The sequence below is a fragment of the Ornithorhynchus anatinus genome, chromosome 1 (assembly GCF_004115215.2).
Source record: "Ornithorhynchus anatinus isolate Pmale09 chromosome 1, mOrnAna1.pri.v4, whole genome shotgun sequence".
NCBI lineage: Eukaryota > Metazoa > Chordata > Mammalia > Monotremata > Ornithorhynchidae > Ornithorhynchus > Ornithorhynchus anatinus.
Window position 1 is genome coordinate 144,223,683 of NC_041728.1, and position 19,925 is coordinate 144,243,607.

General features: G+C 48.7%; 1 protein-coding gene across 1 annotated transcript in view; it reads left to right on the plus strand.

Annotated features, from left to right (window-relative positions):
- The first annotated feature begins 5,554 nt into the window (after window positions 1–5,554).
- Window positions 5,555–19,925, plus strand: part of PIK3CA (phosphatidylinositol-4,5-bisphosphate 3-kinase catalytic subunit alpha) — a 90,855-nt gene continuing 76,484 nt past the window's right edge. Inside the window, exon 1 of the mRNA XM_029060127.1 lies at window positions 5,555–5,635. The gene's annotated coding sequence lies outside the window, so the exon portion shown is untranslated. The remainder of the gene's footprint in view (window positions 5,636–19,925) is intronic.

A 19,925-nucleotide genomic window follows, 5' to 3' on the forward strand; every position in this document is an offset into this window, starting at 1 on the left:
TAATAAGAAAAATGATGTTGGTATATGTTAAGTGCTTACTGTGTGCAGGGCATTGTTCTAAGCCCTGGAGTAGATACAGGGTGATCAGATTGTCCCACGTGAGGCTCACAGTTAATCCCCATTTTACAGATGAGGTGACTGAAGCCCAGAGAAGTTAAGTGACTTGCCCATAGTCGATACGAGGTAATCAGGTTGTCCCACATGGGGGTCCCGGTCTTAATGCCCATTTACAGAGGAGCTAACTGAGGTACAGGGAAATGAAGTGACTTATCCAAGGTCACACAGCAGACAAGTGGTAGAGCCGGGATTAGAACCCGTGTCCTCTGACTTCACGAATACCACAAATATTGTTGTTATTACAGTGTGTGGCCCTGCTTAATAAATATTAGCATGGGCCTAGGAGTCAGAAGGACCTGGGTTCCAATGCCGGCTCCACCACATGTTGGCTGTGTGACCTTTGGTGAGTCACTTGGCTTCTCTGGGCCTCAGGTACCTCATCTGTAAAATGGGGATTTAAGCTGGGAGCCCCACGAGGGACAGGGACTTTGTCCAACATGATTTGCCTGTATCCACCCCAGTGTCTGGCCCATAGTAATCACTTAAGTGAACATCGATCACGGTATTTGTTAAGCGTTTACTATGTGCCAAGCACTGTTCTAAGCACTGGGGGAGATACAAGATTACCAGGTTGTCCCACATGGAGCTCACAGTCTTAACACTCATTTGACAGATGAGGTAACTGAAGCTCAGAGAAGTGAAGTGGTTTACCCAAGGTCACGCAGCAGACAAGTGGGATTAGATTCATTCAATAGTATTTATTGAGCGCTTACTATGTGCAGAGCACTGTACTAAGCGCTTGGAATGTACAAATCGGTAACAGATAGAGACAGTCCCTGCCCTTTGACGGGCTTACAGTCTCTACTGCTGCACTTTCCAGCGGAGGCCTCTTCTCCCATTCCCCCAGACTCACTGGAAAAGGAGGAGGTGTCGGCTTCCTTCTCACACCCCAGTGCCGCTTTCGCACTATCCCTCCTCCCCCTTCCCTCTCCTTCCCCTCCTCTGAAGCCCCTATTATCGACCTCTACCACCCCTTCCAGATTCTTGAAGCCATCTACTTCCCCCCGATCCCACCTCCAACTTCTTTAACCATTTTGACCCCTTTCTCACCTTCCTTCTCTCATTTTCCATGCCCACTCTGATCCTCAGAGACTTCGACATCCACATGGTTGGACCCGGTGACTCCTCTCCCGCCCGCCTTCTATCCCTCCTCGACTCTGCTGACCTCCTGCTCCACCATACCTCGCCCACTCACCAACTTGGTCACACCCTCAATCTCATCATCTCCTTCCGCTGCACTATCTCCACCCTCGCCAACTCTGAAATCCCTCTCGCTGACCATAAACTTCTCACCTGCCTCCTCTTTCAGACTCCTCCCCCCGTAAATCTGTAGTACTCCCCCATAGAGACCTCGTCTCTCTCAAAGCATAACTCCCCATCTTGCCTCCCTAGCCACTCTACCCTTTCCGGATGACCAGACTGATGCTCTCAACTCCACCCTCTCTATTCAACTCATCTCACTGGCTCCCCTTTCTCTCCATCACTCTCTCACCACTAACCCACAGCCCTGGATCACCGCCTCTGTCCGCCTCCTTTGCTCTTATGCTCGAGCTGCTGGCGAAAGTCTAAACACCAGGCGACCCTTGTTCACTTTCAATTTATCCTTTCCTGTCTTAATTCTGCCCTCTCCTCTGCCAGGCAAAATTATTTTTCTTCCCTCATTGACACCCATGCCCCATCACCCCCACCAATTGTTCCGGACTTTTAACTCTCTCCTCAGACTCCCTGTTCCTCCCCCTCCTCCATCCCTCACCCTCAACGATCTGGCCACCCACTTCATTACGAAAATTAACACCAACAGGTCTGAGCTCCCCAAAGTCTCTCCCTGCTTCCTTCCCCATCGCTCTCAACCCTCTCACCTACTTTCCCATCCTTCCCAGCAGTATCCTCAGAGGAGATCTCCTCCCTCCTCACAAGTGCCACCCCCTCCACCTGTGCTTCGGACCCCATTCCCTCCCATTTTATAAAAACTATCACTCCTTCCCTCTTTCCCTCCTTAACTTCCATCTTCAACTGCTCATTCTCCAACGGCTTCTTCCCCTCTGCCTTCAAACATGCCCACGTCTCCCCCATCCTAAAAAAACCCCTCTCTTGACCCCTTTGCCCCTTCCAGTTATCACCCTATCTCCCTCCTGCCCTTCCTTTCCAATCTCCTAGAATGAGTCATCTACACTCGCTACCTTCAATTCTTCAACTCCAAATCTCTCCTGAACTCCCTCCAATCTGGCTTCCATCCCCTACACTCCACCTAAACTGCCCTCTCAAAGGTCATCCATGACCTCCTTCTCACCAAATCCAATGGCTTCTACTCTATCCTAATCCTCCTCTACCTCTCAGCTGCCTTTGACACTGTCGACCATCCCCTTATCCTCCACACTTTATCTCACCTTGGCTTCACAGACTCTGTCCTCTCCTTGTTCTCCTCTTATCTCTCTGGCCGGTCATTCTTGGTCTCCTTCGCAGGCTCCTCCTCCCCCTCCCGTCCACTAACTGTAGGGGTTCCTCAAGGGTCAGTTCTTGGCCCTCTTCTGTTCTCCATCTACACTCACTGCCTTGGTGAACTCATTCGCTCCCACGCTTCAACTATCATCACTACGCAGATGACACCCAAATCTACATCTCCTCCCCTGTACTCTCTCTCTCCCTCCCTCCAGGCTCGTATCTCCTCCTGCCTTCAGGTCATCTCTTCTTGTATGTCCTCCTGCCACCGCAAACTTAACATGTCCAAGACTGAGCTCCTTATCTTTCCTCCCAAACCCTGTCCTCTCTCTGACTTTCCCATCACTGTGGACGGCACTACAATCCTTCCCATCTCATAGGCCCACAACCTCCGTGTCATCCTTGACTCTGCTCTCTCATTAATCCCACATGTCCAATCCGTGGCCAAAACCTGCCGGTCTCACCTTCACAACATCGCCAAGATCCGCCTTTTCCTCTCCATCCAAACTGCTTCCTTGCTGGCACAAGCTCTCATCCTATCTCGACTGGATTATTGCATGAGACTCCTCTCTGATCTCCCATCCTCCTGTCTCTCTCTTCAGTCTATATTTCATTCTGCTGCCTGGATTATCTTTCTGCAGAAACACTGTGGAAATGTCACTCCCCTCCTCAAACATCTCCAGTGGTTGCCTATCAACTTCCGTATCAAGCAAAAACTCCTCACTCTTGGCTTCAAAGCTGTCCATCCCTTTGCCCCCTCCTACCTCACCTCCCTTCTCTCCTTCTACAGCCCACCCCACACACTCTGCCAGAAGCAGCGTGGCTCAATGGAAAGAGCACGGGCTTTGGAGTCAGAGGTCATGGGTTCGAACCCCGGCTCTGCCACTTGCCAGCTGTGTGACTTTGGGCAAGTCACTTAACTTCTCGGTGCCTCAGTTCCCTCATCTGTAAAATGGGGATTAAGACTGTGAGCCCCACATGGGACAACCTGATTCCCCTATGTCTACCCCAGCGCTTAGAACAGTGCTCGGCACATAGTAAGCGCCTAACAAATACCAACATTATTAACCTCCTCATTCTTGCCTGTCCCATCGACCCCTGGGCCATGTCCTACCACTGTCCTGGAATGCCCTCCCTTCTCACATCTGCCAAACTAACTCTCATCCCTTCTTCAAAGCCCTACTGAGAGCTCACCTCCTCCAGGAGGCCTTCCCAGACTGAGCCCCCCCTTTCCCTCTGCTCTCCTCCTCTCCCCATCGCCCCGATTCCCTCCCTCTGCTCTACCCCCTTCCCCTCCCCCACAGCACTTGTGTATATTTGTACATATTTGTTATTCTATTTTCTTAATGATATGTATCTATCTATGACTCTATTTATCTATTTTGATAGCAGTGATGCTTGACTATTTGTTTTGTTTTGTTGTCTGTCTCCCCCCTTCTAGACTGTGAGCCCATTGTTGGGCAGCGATCGTCTCTATCTGTTGCTGAACTGTCCATTCCAAGCGCTTAGTCCAGTGCTCTGCATCCAGTAAGCGCTCAATAAATGCGACTGAATGAATGAAAGAACGAATGAACCCACATCCTCGGACCCCCAGCCCGGGCTCTTACCCCTAAGCCACACAGCTTCTCCAATAAGAAGTACCGTTATTATTCTTACTACTATTGGGATTATTATTCATTCATTCAGTTGTATTTACTGAGCGCTTCATATGTGCAGAGCACCGGCCTAAGCGCTTGGAATGTACAATTCCAAGATATTGGAACAGATATTGCAAGAGATAGAGACAATCCATGCCTAATAACGAGCTCGTAGTCTAAACGATGGGGGGAATAAAACCAACATCTTTAAATCGTCCCAATCCAGTCCTCCTCTAGGGATAGTGGAGCAAGGTTCCCTACTCAGCGTGGCTCGGTGGAAAAAACCCGGGCTTGGGAGTCAGAGGATGTGGGTTCTAATCCTGGTTCCACCACTTGTCAGCTGTGCGACTTTGGGCAAGTCACTTCACTTCTCTGGACCTCAGTTCCCTCATCTGTCAAATGGGCATGAAGACTGTGAGCCCCACAGGGGACAATCTGATGACCTTGTATCCCCTCAGCGATTAGAACATAGTAAGCGCAAGTCACAACTTCTCTGTGCCTCAGTTACCTCATCTGTAAAGCGGGGATTAACTGTGAGCCTCACGTGGGACAACCTGAGAACCCTGTATCTCCCCTAGCGCTTAGAACGGTGCTCTGCACATAGTAAGCGCTTAACAAATACCAACATTTATTATTATTATTATTATTCTTTGGGCCTCAGTTCCCTCCTCTGTAAAATGGGGATGAAGACTGTGAGCCCCACGAGGGACAACCTGATGACCCTGTATCTCCCCCAGCGCTTAGAACAGTGCTTTGCATAGAGTAAGCGCTTAACAAATACCAACATTTATTATTATTATTATTATTATTCTCTGGGCCTCAGTTCCCTCCTCTGTAAAATGGGGATGAAGACTGTGAGCCCCACGAGGGACCCCCCGATGACCCTGTGTCTCCCCCAGCGCTTAGAACAGTGCTTTGCCTAGAGTAAGCGCTTAACCAACACCAACATTATTATGATGATTGATTTAACCCGTGGGGAAGGAAAGAGCCATGGGGCGGCTCCTTTAAACGGGGGGGGGGGGAGGGGGCTGGATGAGCGCGCAGGCGCAGTGAGGCCGCAGGCGTCCGCCGGCTCTCCGTCCGTCAATCAGTGCCCCTGCCCCGCCCCTTTTCCTTCCCTCGCGCAGCTTCACTTCCGGTGGGCGAGGCGTTGGCTTCCGGGCCGGGCGCCCCGCCCCCCCCCCCTCCCCTCGGCCGGGTGACCTCCTCAGGGGCGGGCGGGGCCGGGGCGGCGCTCTGTTTACACGATGTGAGCGGAAAGGGAGGCCGAGAGGGCTGATCGGGGAGAGAAGAGGGAGGTTGCGGGGGAGCGGCGGGGGAGCGGCGGGGGGGAGGGGGGGGGTTGGGCGCTCGGAGCTCCGCCGCCCCCGCGCCGCCGGGCCCCACACGGCGCATGCGCGGACGCCTTGCCGCCACCGCCGCCGCGCCAGGACCGGCCGACGGTGAGTAGCCCTCGCCCGCGCCCTCCCAACTTTTCTCCTCTCCTCCTTCCTTCATTCCGCCCCCGCTCCTCCGCGCACAGCACTGTGCTGACCGCTCGCCACACCCCGCCGGCCCGCGGAGCCCCACCCGTCCCCCGCCTCGCCGTCCGGAGGGGGCAGACGGGCAGCAGGCAGAGAAAGCACAGGCTCCCCCCCCCCCCCCCCCCCCCCCGGGCCGGGGACCCTCCCTTACGGAGAAGGCTCGGGCTCGTTAAGCGCTTACTGTGTGCAGAGCACTGTTCTAAGCGCTGGGGGAGATGATAATAATAATCATGTTGGGATTTGTTAAGCTCCTACTATGTGCAGAGCACTGTTCTAAGCGTTGGGGGAGACGGGAATCAGGTTGTTCCACGTGGGGCTCACAGTCTTCATCCCCATTTTACAGAGGAGGGAACTGAGGCCCAGAGAATAATAATAATGTTGGGATTTGTTAAGCGCTTACTGTGTGCAGAGCGCTGTTCTAAGCGCCGGGAGGGAGATACAGGCGAATCAGGTTGTCCCACGTGAGGCTCCCAGGCTAAATCCCCATTTTACAGAGGAGGGAACTGAGGCCCAGAGAATAATAATAATAGTGATGGGATTTGTTAAGCGCTTACTGTGTGCAGAGCAAAGTTCTAAGCGCTGGGGGAGATATAATAATAATGTTGGTATTTAAGTGCTTCCTGTGTGCAGAGCACTGTTCTAAGCGCTGGGGGAGATAATAATAATGTTGGGATTTGTTAAGCGCTTACCGTGTGCAGAGCACTGTTCTAAGCGCTGGGGGAGATACAGGGGAATCAGGTGGTCCCACGTGGGGCTCACAGTCTAAATGCCCATTTTACAGAGGAGGGAACTGAGGCACCCAGAATAATAATAATGATGGGATTTGTTAAGTGCTTACTGTGTGCAGAGCACTGTTCTAAGCGCTGGGGAAGATATAATAATGTTGGTGTTTAAGTGCTTACTGTGTGCAGAGGACTGTTCTGAGAGCTGTGGGAGATAATAATAATGTTGGGATTTGTTAAGCGCTTATTGTGTGCAGAGCACTGTTCTAAGCGCTGGGGGAGATAAAGCGGCATCGGCTTGTCCCACGTGGGGCTCACAGTCTAAATCCCCGTTTTACAGAGGAGGTAAATCATTCTGTTACCGATTTGTACATTCCACGCGCTTAGTACAGTGCTCTGCACATAGTAAGCACTCAATAAATACTATTGAAATAATAATGAATCCCCATTTTACAGTGGAGGGACCTGAGGCACCGAGAGTAATAATAATGTTGGTATTTGTTAAGCACTTACTGTGTGCAGAGCACTGTTCTAAGCGCTGGGGGAGATACAGGGTCCTCAGGTTGTCCCACGTGAGATTCACAGTCTTCATCCCCATTTTACAGATGAGGTATCTGAGACACCGAGAATAATAATACTGTTGGTATTTGTTAAGCACTTACTGTGTGCAGAGCACTGTTCTAAGCGCTGGGGGAGACCCAGGGGCATAAGGTTGTCCCACGTGAGGCTCACAGTCTTCATCCCCATTTTACAGAAGGGGTAACTGAGGCACAGAGAAGCGAAGTGACTTGCCCACAATCGCACAGCTGACAAGTGGCAGAGCCGGGATTCATTCCCGGGCATCGATCAGTGCTTAGCGCATAGTAAGCGCTCAGAAATACCGTCGCTATGTTGCCGAATCGTACGTTCCAAGCAGACCGTTGTACAGTGGGCAGGGATTGTCTCTATCTGTTGCCGAATTGTACATTCCAAGCGCTTAGTGCAGTGCTCTGCACATAGGAAACGCTCAGTAAATACTATCGTTATTGGTAGTGTTCAACCCCGTCGTCCGTGCCCGGGACGAAGGGTAGAGAGGCGGCTAGGCGAGGCCCCAGGGGGGAGGCCCCCTTGGAGAAAATACCCTAATAATAATAATGATGGTATTTGTTAAGGGCTTACTCTATGCTGAGCACTGTTGTAAGCGCTGGAGCCCGGGCTTGGGAGTTAGAGGTCATGGGTTCGAATTCCGGCTCTGCCACTTGTCGTCTGGGTGACCTCGGGCAAGTCACTTGACTTCTCTGCGCCTCAGTTCCCTCATCTGTAAAATGGGGATGAAGGCTGTGAGCCTCACATGGGACAACCTGATTAACCTGTATCTATCCCAGCGCTTAGAACAATGCTCTGCACATAGTAAGCGCTTAACAAATACCAACATTCCAGGGTACTCAGATTGTCCCACATGGGGCTCGCATTTTTTAATCCCCATTTTTACAGATGAGGGAACTGAGGCCCAGAGAAGTCAAGTGACTTGCCCCAGGTCACCCAGCAGACAAGTGGCAGAGCCGGGATTAGAACCCACGACCTTGGACTCCCAAACCCGGGCCCTTGCCACTGAGCCACACTGCCCCGATGCTTATCTGCCGGGTGACCTGGGGCAAGTCAGTCCACTTCCCTGGGCCTCAATTTCCCCTTCTCCAGAAAACGGGGACCGAGACGGTGAGCCCCACGTGGGACCGGCCCCGTTGGCTTAGACGCCCCTCCCCTTTCCCCCCAGTGCTCAGCACAGTGCTTGGCACGTAGGAAGCGCTTCACAAAGCCCAAAAGGATCATTAATGATTAAAATGGGCCAGGGCCGCAGTGGGCCACTTGCATCAGTCGAGCTGGCCCAGCCCTGGGCTGCTGTTGCTGCTGAATCGTTGCCAATTGGGCCTTTCCAAGCGTTTAGTACAGTGCCCTGCACACGGTCCGTGCTCAATAAATGCCCTGGATTGGATGAATGTATGAATGAATGAATGAATGAATGCTGCTTGTTTTGTTCCTGCAAGCGGCCGGGGTGGGGACTAGGGAGGAATAATAATACGGTAGGAAAAGCAAGACAATGTCTCTGCCTCTCATTTCAGCCCCAACTTCTGAAATTCGGCCGGAGCGGTTGGAAATGTCTTATTTTTTTTTCTTGCGATACCTAGGAGGTGCTTGCCACCGACCAAGTTTCTCACCGTCTTTATCTGCCAATCTGTTAGAGGACAGTTGGGTTAGCCCAAACACAGTCATCTGAACCGGGGGGGTTGAACTTGAACCCGGCTCTTTTGCCTTCCCCTGGGAAGTTTCTTTAATCCAGCCGCTACTGTGTAAAGACCTTTTAAGCTCTGGATTTCTTCTCCTCCTTGCAGAGGCTTTAGAAATTGAGGGCAGATTGGGTGAGGCAGTGGTGAGCCTGTAAGATCTCCAGCGAAAACGTGGCATGACACGAAGGCTTCTGGCCAGCTGTAAATTAGCGCCAATCACAACTCTCTGCCCGTGTGTGGGATTTCCAGTTCGGTTTGAAAAATACCTTCTCTCCCTCAACTCTTGTTTTGGAAGTAGGGGGGGAAATAGCTGTGGCACGACGTTGGAATGTCTATGCTTCGGCTACGAATAAATCCCATTGATTCATGGTTAAAAAACCAACTTTTCGCTTTAAAGGCCTTTGACTTTTCAGACATAATTTATGAGGTTTTTTCTTTTCCCCCCCTCTATGATGTTTTTCTACAAATGCCTATGCCTTTGTTTTATCACAGAGGTATCGAAGCCACAGATGAGGTTGGCTGACACCGTTATGGTTGTCTGTGGTGCTAGTCCCCGGTAGTTCAAAAAAAGTCAGTTCCTTTGTATATTCTTAGAAGTGAGTTAAAAGTGGTTGTGTAGTTCCCAACGTGTGCAGGATCGAGGCCTCTTCGGTTGCGTGTCATTTTCCATCAGCGTTATTTTCCTTTTCGACCGTCCCCGGTGTCGGCTTTATTTTTCAGTCGACAAGGGGAAAAAAAAAATTCCCTACTGGAAATCACCGTACTTATAAACATTATTCAGATCCTATGAAAACTGTTTAAATGACACAAACGGAGTAGTAAGTTCCCCCGCACCGGCGACGCACTCTGCTAGAGGGAAAAACAAGAATGAACAGATGGAGCTTGCACTAGACCTTGAAAATATGTGAAATCGGGCTTGGTCAAGTAAAAGGGAGATTCCGGTTCCAGAACCGAGGGTCTTTTACAGGGGAATGTTGTATATTTTTTTAGCCGTCGGAGCTCCAGGTTTAGAGATTGCCAGTTAGGTGTATCACCCAGGTGTTTAAAAAGATCCCCGCGGGTCACCGGAGGCAGTCAGAAACAAACTCTGCCCAATAAATCAGAAATGATTGAGGTGTTAAAATGGAACCTTATTCACATGCATTACCAGCAGAGACAGTTGAGGAAAACAATGTTTTACAGTCTTCACCGGAGCTATTTATTAGTAATTGCGTTATTGGCGGTATTGCGTGTGGTTATTTGCAGTCATCAATGAACCATGCTAATGATGCCAACCACTGGCGGCTGGAAAATTCCTCATAGGAACTGTTTAGAAAGAGACTTTCACATCCCTCCCCTCCTATCTGTTCCTTCATCTCCTTCCCACTCTTCTGCATGTATGTCGCGCTTCCCTTATACGGCTGCAAGCAGTGCTTTGCGTTCAGTAGGCATTAAGTAAATACTTTCGATGATGATGATGAAAAGTATAGTTGTGCTGACTCCGAAGTCCGGGAGGCAGAAAATAAATCAGTGAAATAGCCTGAGAATCCATCTTGGGTTCTTCATTTCCAAATATGATCGTGAAACCTCCGAAAGTTTGTCTTCTCTAGTCTTGTAGACAGTGCTGTTAAATCGATAGAACGGAATAGCTTAGCTTTTGCCGTGGATCTCCCTTCAGGGAATTATTCAGAGTACTATTATTGACTTGGTTTTAAAGGAGGTTTTGAAGTCTTTCTTCTATATTAAGCAGTTTGGGGCTTAAGGCACTCACCCCCTAGGTGGAGTGTGATTATTTGGATTATGTTATAATGCACTCTTCGAATTTATAGTTATGAAAACAGCCGCAGTTCTGGTATGGCAAAATGTTTCTAATTTTCTTCATTGGTTAAATGGGAATTTATAATACCTGTTATCTCTCTCCCAGAAATGATAGGATTCTGGTCATCTTACATTTTTCATGCAGGTACCATGTGAAATAGTATTCAACGTATGAGTATTGAATAAAGATCCGTATTCGAGTACAAGCATGTCATTCCATGTTTTCTCCAACCTTTTCTGACTACCAGAAAACAAAGCTGAAGTCCGTTTTATAGAATGTAAATGAGTGTGATTAGGGAGTCTGATCCATGTTTTTTAAAAAAATAATTTTGTAGGAGTTAAAAAAACGTATCCTGAAAACGCATGGGACAGAAGAAGTTATTTACATAATTATTTTTCAGAATGAAATTAACGTGGTGGTTCCTCTGAGGAATCATCCGAGAGGGAAGAATTTTCATAGTCATTGCTTCATTGCCAAATGCTATTTGAATCTTGGGGAAAAAATAACTGTCTTTTTTTGCCATTCATAAAATAGTACTTTAAGCAGTCTGAAATGCCCTTCCATGGGAGATGGTGATTGGATTATTTTTTTTTTTTGTCAGTCCCACTAGTGGTTATCAGATTTTGGAAATGTTTCTTTCTTGTTTGTTGTTTGGCCACTTTTTGGGTGGTGGTGGTTTTTTTTAAGGAAATTTAGCATAGTCATCGGGGCCTGAGGGAAGCTGGAAAGATTGTGTAGTGCAGTAGTTTCCGACTGGTGGGTCAGAGCAAAGTGTCATGCATTCAGTCGTATTTATTGAGCACTCACTCACTGTGTGCAGAAGCAGTGTATTAAGCACGTGGAAAGTGCAGTTCAGCGACAAAGAGAGTCAATCCATGCCCACAGCAGGCTCACAGTCTAGAAGAGGGGGAGACAGCCATCAAAACAAGTAAACAGGTGTCAATATAGATGAATAGAATTCATAGATACACATCAAAACAAGTAAACAGGCATTAATTATAAATAGAGTTATAGATATCTACATATATACACAAATACTATGGGGCAGGGAGGGGGGATAGAGCAGAGGGATCGAGTTGGGGCGATGTGGGGGGAGCTGAGGATAAGGGGGGCTTATTAGGCTGGGAAGCCCTCCCGGAAGAGGTGAGCCTTCAGTAGGGCTTTGAAGGGGGGAAATGTGATTGGTGGATTTGGGGAGGGAGGACATCACTTTGTCTGCGATGAGCCCTGTAGGGGGACTGTCAAACAGGCTTATTTGTGGTAGGTGACGTGCTTTATTAATGGAAGCAGTCAGAAGGATCTGGGTTCTAATCCTAGCTCCGCCACTCGCCTGCTGCGTGCCTTGGGCACATCACTTCTCTGAGCCTCAGTTACCTCATCTGGAAAATGGGGATTAAGACTGTGAGCCCCATGTGGGACCTGGACTATGCCCAACCTAATTGGTTTGACTCTACCCCAGCGCTTAGGGCAGCACATAGGAAGTGCTGAAGAAATACCAGAATTATTATTAATTTTTAATACTTGCCTGGCCCATAGGAAGCACTTACCATAAAAAAAAAACAAGCAAATCAGTGAAACACAGCAGGGGAAAGCATTTAAGTAGATACGGGACTAGGATGAGGATGGTGAACAGCAGTCAGATGATACCTTTGGGGACGTAGCACTGTACCTCTCCCTTCATTCTTGCTCTGTCCTCACCCAATTACAGTTTCATCTTCATTCCCTCCCCTTTCTGGAACTTTCTCTGTTAAGTATCCACGGGATTTTCCCCAAACCAAGGAAGTTTTCTTCGCACTTAGGCACTCACACACATTGCCCCCCTCCCCGCGCTGCGCTTGTGTCCTTCTCTTTACCCTCCCTGGCTTTCTCCTAGCAGTAATTTCTGTAATTACCTGTAATTGGTGTCTGTCCCTCCTATGAGATTTTAAGTTTCTCCAAGGAAAGGATCGTGTCTATTAACCCTATTGTCCCCTCTCAAGGGTTCTGTTCAGTGGCCTGCACAGAGCGAAGTGCTCAATTAGTACTGTGGATTAACTGATCTGGGGCCTCTCTTGATTAACTTCCACCTTTCAGAGTGCTTCTAGGAATGGTGGCCCAGCGTGGCACTGGTCACTTGGATCCCGGCAGAGAGAGCACCGGGTGCTGCCGAGTCAGGGCCGCCCAGAAATGCAGCGGGCCACCGGCCTGGAAGAGGGACAGGCGCCGGGGTCGGGGCCGAGCCCCCTTTCCCGTTCACGGGGCCCTTTTCTGTCTTGGCCTCTGACCCGTTGCCAATCCGTGCCCGCGCCGCAAGTGCCGAAACCATTTGGACCTTCTGGGTCCAAAGCTGTCCCAGAGCCATACCTCTCAAGGCAGGGAATGTATCTGTTTATTGTTACAATGTACTCTCCCAAGCGCTTAGTAGAGTGTTCCGCGCACAATAAGCGTTCAATAAATGCGATGGACCGACTGACTCTCTGTGCTCTTTTGGAGCACCAGATCCATTGGGCGTTGGCCCCACGTCAGCACCAGACCGGGCCCTGCCATAGTTGTAGATCCGAGAGACAGACCTACATAGTTGTAGATCCCCGAGAGACAGGGATCGGCCCTGCTCTGGGCCAGCCCGGGAGAGTGGTGTCCTCTCCGGGTTGAGGCCTGCAGCTCCCTGAAGGCTGAAATGGTGCTAAGCCGTGGGCCCGGGCACTAAGATGGCGAAGCTGGTGTGTCCTGGCTGGAGAGGCTCTCCCACCCACAGGATAAGGGCTGGGATGAGCCTCAGAGATGGCATTGCTTATCGAGTTCCTCCAAGTCAATTATTTTCAATTGGCTCTACCCCCTCGCTTTTACCGGTGGTTGATCTGCGCACAGTAAATGCTCAGGAAATACCATCAATAGAGTGTTTGATGGAGGATTGACAGTTTGGCCCCTTTAAGCCCTCTCGGTTGATTTGGCGGAAGCCTCCCACAGTGAGTTTGTTGGAATGGAGTCCTGGGGGTGGGAGGAGGAAACAAATGCACACCAAGGCAGTCATTCAGTCGTATTTATTCGATCGTATTTATTGAGCGATTACTGTGCAGAGCACTCTACAAAGCGCTTGGGAAGTACAATTCGGCAACCGATAGAGACAGTCCCTACCCAACGGACTAACAATCTAGACGGGGAAGACAGACAACAAAACAAAACAAGGAGACAGGCATCAATAGCATCAAAATACATAAAAAGAATTATATGTATATACACATCATTAATAACTAGAATAATAAATATGTACAAGTACTGTGGGGCGGGGAGGGGGGTAGAGCAGAGGGAGTCGGAGCGAAAGGGAAGGAAGGAGGAGCAGAGGAAAAGGGGGGGCTCAGTCTGGGAAGCTCTCCTGGAAGAGGTGAACTTTCAGTCGGTTGGTTTGTTTAAAAAGTGCCCATAACTACAATTTATTAGTTAAATTCACCACACTGCTGGTGGGCATGAAACAAGAGTACACGTTTTGGTTTTGTTGACACTCTGCAAGGGGTATATTTTTGTTGAATTTATTGTAGGGGAAGAGGGTGAGGTGATACTATGTTTACAAAAAAATCAGCATCTAATTGACTTTTGCTTCGATTCTTCAGTCTCTGTTCAGGCGACTCAACAATCCATTGCACTCGTTGCGACGAGCGTTTAGACTGTAAACTAGTCCCATCAATGTCAGTGGCATTTATTGAGCGCTTACTGTGTGCAGAGAGGAAAAAAAAGAGTGCTAAGTACACTAAGGGCTTGGGAGAGTCCCGTACCACGGAGTCAGTTGACACGTTTGCCGTCCGCAAAGCTAGTCTCTAGACTTAAATTGTCCTCGTTAATCTCCGAAGTCATTTGATAGGTTAGATTATCAGGTGGGCAGCAGTTGTCTGCCAACTCCGTTGAGGTGTATACTCCCGAGCATATAGCACAGTGCTCTGCACACATAAGAGCTCAGTAAATACCATCGATTGATGGTGTGTTTTTTCCCCTGTGTACCTTATGTACTAGTGAAGAAAGTCGGATAAGACCATTGGCAGGAGCATGAGGCAGGCCCGGGGTTGGAGGTCTAAGGGCCAGCTGAACTAAGGCTGGATGGGAATCAAAGTTTGCTGGCAGAGATAAAAAATAGAGAGTCAGGAGCCTAGAGAGCCGGTCAATGAATGGCATTCATTGAACCACCCGACCGTATACCGAGCACATCAGAAGCAGAGGACGTGTCCCCGCCCTCAGAGGGGTCAGGGTATAATGGAAATTGAGCAAAGGGATGAAAGGCGTGGCTGAGGGAAAGCAAAGAGAAGTAGGTGCCAGAGGTGGATTCAGGTTGGGGCGAAAGGCACAGACAAGTGGGGGTGGCGGGCAAACCGCCAGAGCAGAATCCAGCCGGGCCGTGGAGCACCACGTTGGCTGGACACTTTGCCGGGAGGCTAACCTCTGACCGAGGGAGGTTGCGGAGGCACCAGGGGAGAAGAGAGACAATCTCTCATAATATCTCGACTGAATTACTGATCAGCCTCCTTTCATTCATTCATTAGTATTTATTGAACGCTTACTATGTGCAGAGCACTGTACTCAGCGCTTGGAATGTACAAATTGGCAACAGATAGAGACAGTCTTTGCCCTTTGACGGGCTTACAGTCTAATCGGGGGAGAAAGGCAGACAATAATAATGTTGGTATTTGTTAAGCGCTTACTATGTGCAGAGCACTGTTCCAAGCGCTGGGGTAGATAGAGGATAATCGGCTTGTCCCACATGAGGCCCACAGTCTTAATCCCCATTTTAAAGACGAGGCAACTGAGGCACAGAGAAGTGAAGTGACTCACCCACAGTCACACAGCTGACAAGTGGCAGAGCCGGGACTCGAACCCATGACCTCTGACTCCAAAGCCCGGGCTCTTTCCACTGAGCCACGCTGCTTCCCCAAGAACAATGGCAATAAATAGAGTCAAGGGGAAGAACATCTCATAAAACCAATGGCTAATAAATAGAATCAGGGTGATATACATCTCATTAAACAAAATAAATAGGATGATGAAGATATATATGGTTGAGCGGACGACTACGGTGCTGAAGGGGTGCTCTCCCCACTTCAGTCTGTACTTCAGTCCGCTGCCCGGATTATCTTTCTGCAGAAAGGCTCTGGGCATGTCACTCCCCTTCTCAAAAATCTCCAGTGGTTTCCTGTCAACCTTCATATGAAGCAAAAACTCCTCACTCTTGGCTTCAAAGCTCTTCCTCAACTTGCCCCCTTCTACCTCACCTCCCTTCTCCCCTCTCACAGCCCAGCCCGCACACTCCACTCCTCTGCAGCTAGCCTCCTCACGGTGCTCTTTCCCGCCTGTCCCGCCGTCGACCCCTGGCCCACGTCCTACCACTGACCTGGGATACCCTCCCTCCTCACATCTGCCAAACTAACTCTCTTCCCCCTTCGAAGCTCTACTGAGAGCTCACCTACTCCAGGAGGCCTTCCCAGATTGAGCCCTTCCTTTCCCTCTGCTCCTCCTCCCCTCCTCATCGCCCCTACCCCCTTCCTCCGCTCTACCCCCTTCCCCTCCCCACAGCACTTGTATATATTTGTACATATTTACTGCTCTATTCACTTTATTAATGATGTGCATTTATCTGTGGTTCTATTTATTTTGATGGAAGTGATGCCCGTCTACTTGTTTTGTGGTCTTTCTCCCCCTTCTAGACCGTGAGCCCGTTGTTGGGTAGGGATTGTTTCTATCTGTTGCCAAATTTTACTTCCTAAGCGCTTAGTATAGTGTTCTGCACGCAGTAAGCGCTCAATAAATACGATTGAATGAATGAATAGAAACTAAATCACCTTAAATGCTTCACAACGCCTTGGCTAGATACTCAGTCTAAATCTCTCCGTTGACCTAAGCCAAGAATTTTGAGATGGCTCAGTTTTGGTTCCGCTCCGGATGCCCGGCACCCTGATCTGAGGATTTGCCAGCACACAGAACAGATGGTTCACGCACAATGCACCCATCTCCCCTTCCCCTTGTTTCCGGCCAAGTTACGGAGGGAAGAAGGGCGGATGGGTCCCCAGACGAAGGACTGAGCTTGTCTCTCCCCTGATTTTCCAGTAAGACCGGAGATGAGACTCCACCCCATCTAAAAGACCTTCAGAGAAGGGAATCCCATAGCCTGCTTTGGATAATCCATTCGCATGTTTAACAGTCCTCCAGAAAATGTTTCCTTATCTCTCCAAGGCCCCACATGCTGTAATTCAGGCCTGTTTACCCTTGTTCTGTCTTTAGTGAAAGTGGAGAAAAATTGATCACTATCCTCTTTCTTCCCCTAAGCAGCGGGTGGCTAGCCACCTGGGGATTTCCCTGAGCCCAAAGATAGACAGGCAGATAGAGATGTAATCAATAGGCCAGAGGTTGACAGAAAATACCCAAGTATAGGAAATGCTCGGTGCCTCGGTACAGAGAAATGCCAAAGGGAAAACTCGATGGAAGTGTCCCATTTTTTAACTCGTTTTTCAAAAATGCTGGAATTCCCACTTTTTTCCATTTGTCTTGAAGAAAACTGTGATTGTTTCCCCCTGATTTTCAGGCTTAAAAGTATTTTAGATCCCCAGCACCTCCTATTTCCCTCCTCTGTTATTTATTGTAATGTTTCTCTGACTACACGGTAAACTCCTTGAGGGCAGGAATCGTATCTACTAACCGTATTGAATTGTACTCTCCCAAGTGCTTAGAACAGTGCTTGGCACACAGTAAGCACTCAGCAAATCACAGTAATTTAGTAGATTCGGCCTACGTAAAAAGGTTCAATACCTTGCAAGAACTCACTTTGGTGGCAAATTTGAGATATCTCTTACGTAGACAGGATGCTCATGAAGCTAGTCATTCCTTCCACACTGGACGTGTCTTTTGCTTTTTTGGCCCATGTTCATCCCAAATGCTTTTCCAACTCCAAATCTTTTTTCAGTTGCCTCATTTAACATCTTGAGAACATTCAAAAAACTTCTGGCCCATACCCTCAGTTCTCCTTTAGTTCTCATTTCTCAGTTATAGCCAAAATGCCCAAGCTTTCGATGTGCATTTTGGTTAGAATGCCATCAGGAGATTAGGGAGTGTTTTCCAGTAACGCAGAGCTGTTTGGTAATGATGTAGAGTGGTATTGGAAGACATGAGAGTGAGTTGGGTGTGCTCGTGTTATTACAGCTTCCCTTTGTACAATCGAGGGTCCACCACCCTACCCACATTTCCCAGGTCGTCAGTCAGTAAATTGTATTTGTTGAGCACTACTCTGTACAGAGCATTGTACTAAGCGCTTTGGAGACTACAGCATAGGTCATCATGCTTAGACTTACCAGATTTGGCATCTCATGTTCGCTCCACCCCCAACCCACAGTGCTTATATACATATCTTTAAATTATACATTGTAAATTATTTGTTCACATTATTGTACATCTCCCCCTTCTAGACTGTGAGCCCATTGTTGGATAGGGATTGTCTCCATCTGTTGCCGAATTGTACTTTCTAAGCGCTTAGTATAGTGCTCTGCACACAGTAAACACTCAGTAAATATGAATGAATGAATGACTCTAAGCTCATTGTGGGCAGGGCAACGTATCTGCTAACTGTGTTGTATTTTGCTGTCCCAAGTGCTTATTACAGTGCCCTGTGTATAATAAGTGCTCAATTTATACGATCGAGTGATTCATTGATCTCACCTCCCAGATCCCATCCCAAACCAGAGACAGACACTGAGAGACCTAGCCCGAGTCTGTGAGAAACTCCTGAGGAAGAGGAGGGGACCACAGAGTGTCTTTGCTCCCGCCACCGCCCCTGGTCTCTGGCTCTGCTGGGCAGGGCTAACAGCATCTGACACAAGTCCCCAAATAGTAAAAGTCAAAAGACATTGGTCTGGAGGCAAAGATCGGGGAGACCGAGGGCTGAGAGGGAGAGGGAACAGGAAGGGCACGGGCCGGGAATCGGGAAGTTGATGTCAGTCAGTCGATGGTACTTACTGAGCGCTTACTGTGCGCAGAGCACTGTACTCAGTGCTCGGGGGAGTGCAGAATAACAATACAACAGACACATTCTCTGCCCCCAATGAGCTGACAGCCTAGAGGGGAAGACGGACATTAATATAAATAAATTGCAGTTATGTACAGTTGGTATGGTTATCTCCAACTTAACTTACGTGCTTGACATCCCCAAATCATGACCTGTGTTGTAAACTGAAATAGGATACACCTTCAGAGACTTCGGAAGTGTCTGAGAAGCAGCGTGGCTCAGTGGAAAGAGCCTGGGCTTTGGAGTCAGAGGTCATGAGTTCAAATCCCGGCTCTGCCACTTGCCAGCTGTGTGACTGTGGGCAAGTCGCTTCACTTCTCTGTGCCTCAGTTACCTCATCTGTAAAATGGGGATGAAGTCTGTGAGCCCCACGTGGGACAACCTGATTCCCCTGTGTCTACCCCAGCGCTTAGAACAGTGCTCTGCACATAGTAAGCGCTTAACAAATACCATCATTATTATTATTATTAAGTGTGTCTGTCTTGGGACACTTAGTTGTAAGATAAGGATGTGCATCGACGTCTCCAAAATGATTTGATACTTTAAATTACCGAGTGGGAGGGAATGTGTCTACCAACCCTGTACTGCAACCTCCTAAGCATTTAGTACAGTGCTCTGCACACCGTAAGTGCCTAATAAATACCACAGATTGATTGGTAGTTTGTGTCATAAAACGTCGGTCAACCTAGACTAGAAACAAAATGTCCTCCTCATTTCTTTCTGCTCACTACTGAAGGCGGGAGGGTTAAAACACCAGTCTATAATGGTGTTTTTGCAGTTTTGAATTAGGCCTGCTTCTGATTTATCTTGGGTCTCGAGGGAGTGAATGCTACTTCATTTTTCAGATTCTCCAGTTTACCGCTAGCTTCGGAAATCTCCGACTCTTTTTTCGAGAGCAGCTGCTACAGCTGTTCTAAGTATGCAAGATTCTAGAGCACATTGTCAGCTGCGAAGTAGGATAAACAGGAAAACTGGAATACGGCCTCTTAAATTTCATTACATATGAGATCAAACTATTCATGTCACTGGGACGGTGCCTGTGGTTTAGTCAACTCAGTTCCAGACCACAGTACTAAAGCAACAAAGCAGCTTTCTAATTATATTCAATTTCTGGAAATCTTACCTGAAAATCTGTTGAGTTGAAGATATGCAATCTAGATTTCCCACAGTCCTCCCTCCCCCCGATACCTTCTCTTGGGGCTTCTGAAGATGGTATCAAATAGTCTTACCCCACAATATTATGTACGTGGGAGGACCATAGCTTTTTGCGGGGGGGGGGGGGGGGGGGGTGGCTTAGACTATCTGAAACCTTACACTTTCTTTCCCTCTAAGTTGCAGTTGCTGAATTGCCCCTTTGCCTGTTTTGGCAAGCTCTCCTGCGCTTAGAACAGTGCTCGGAACATAGTAAGCA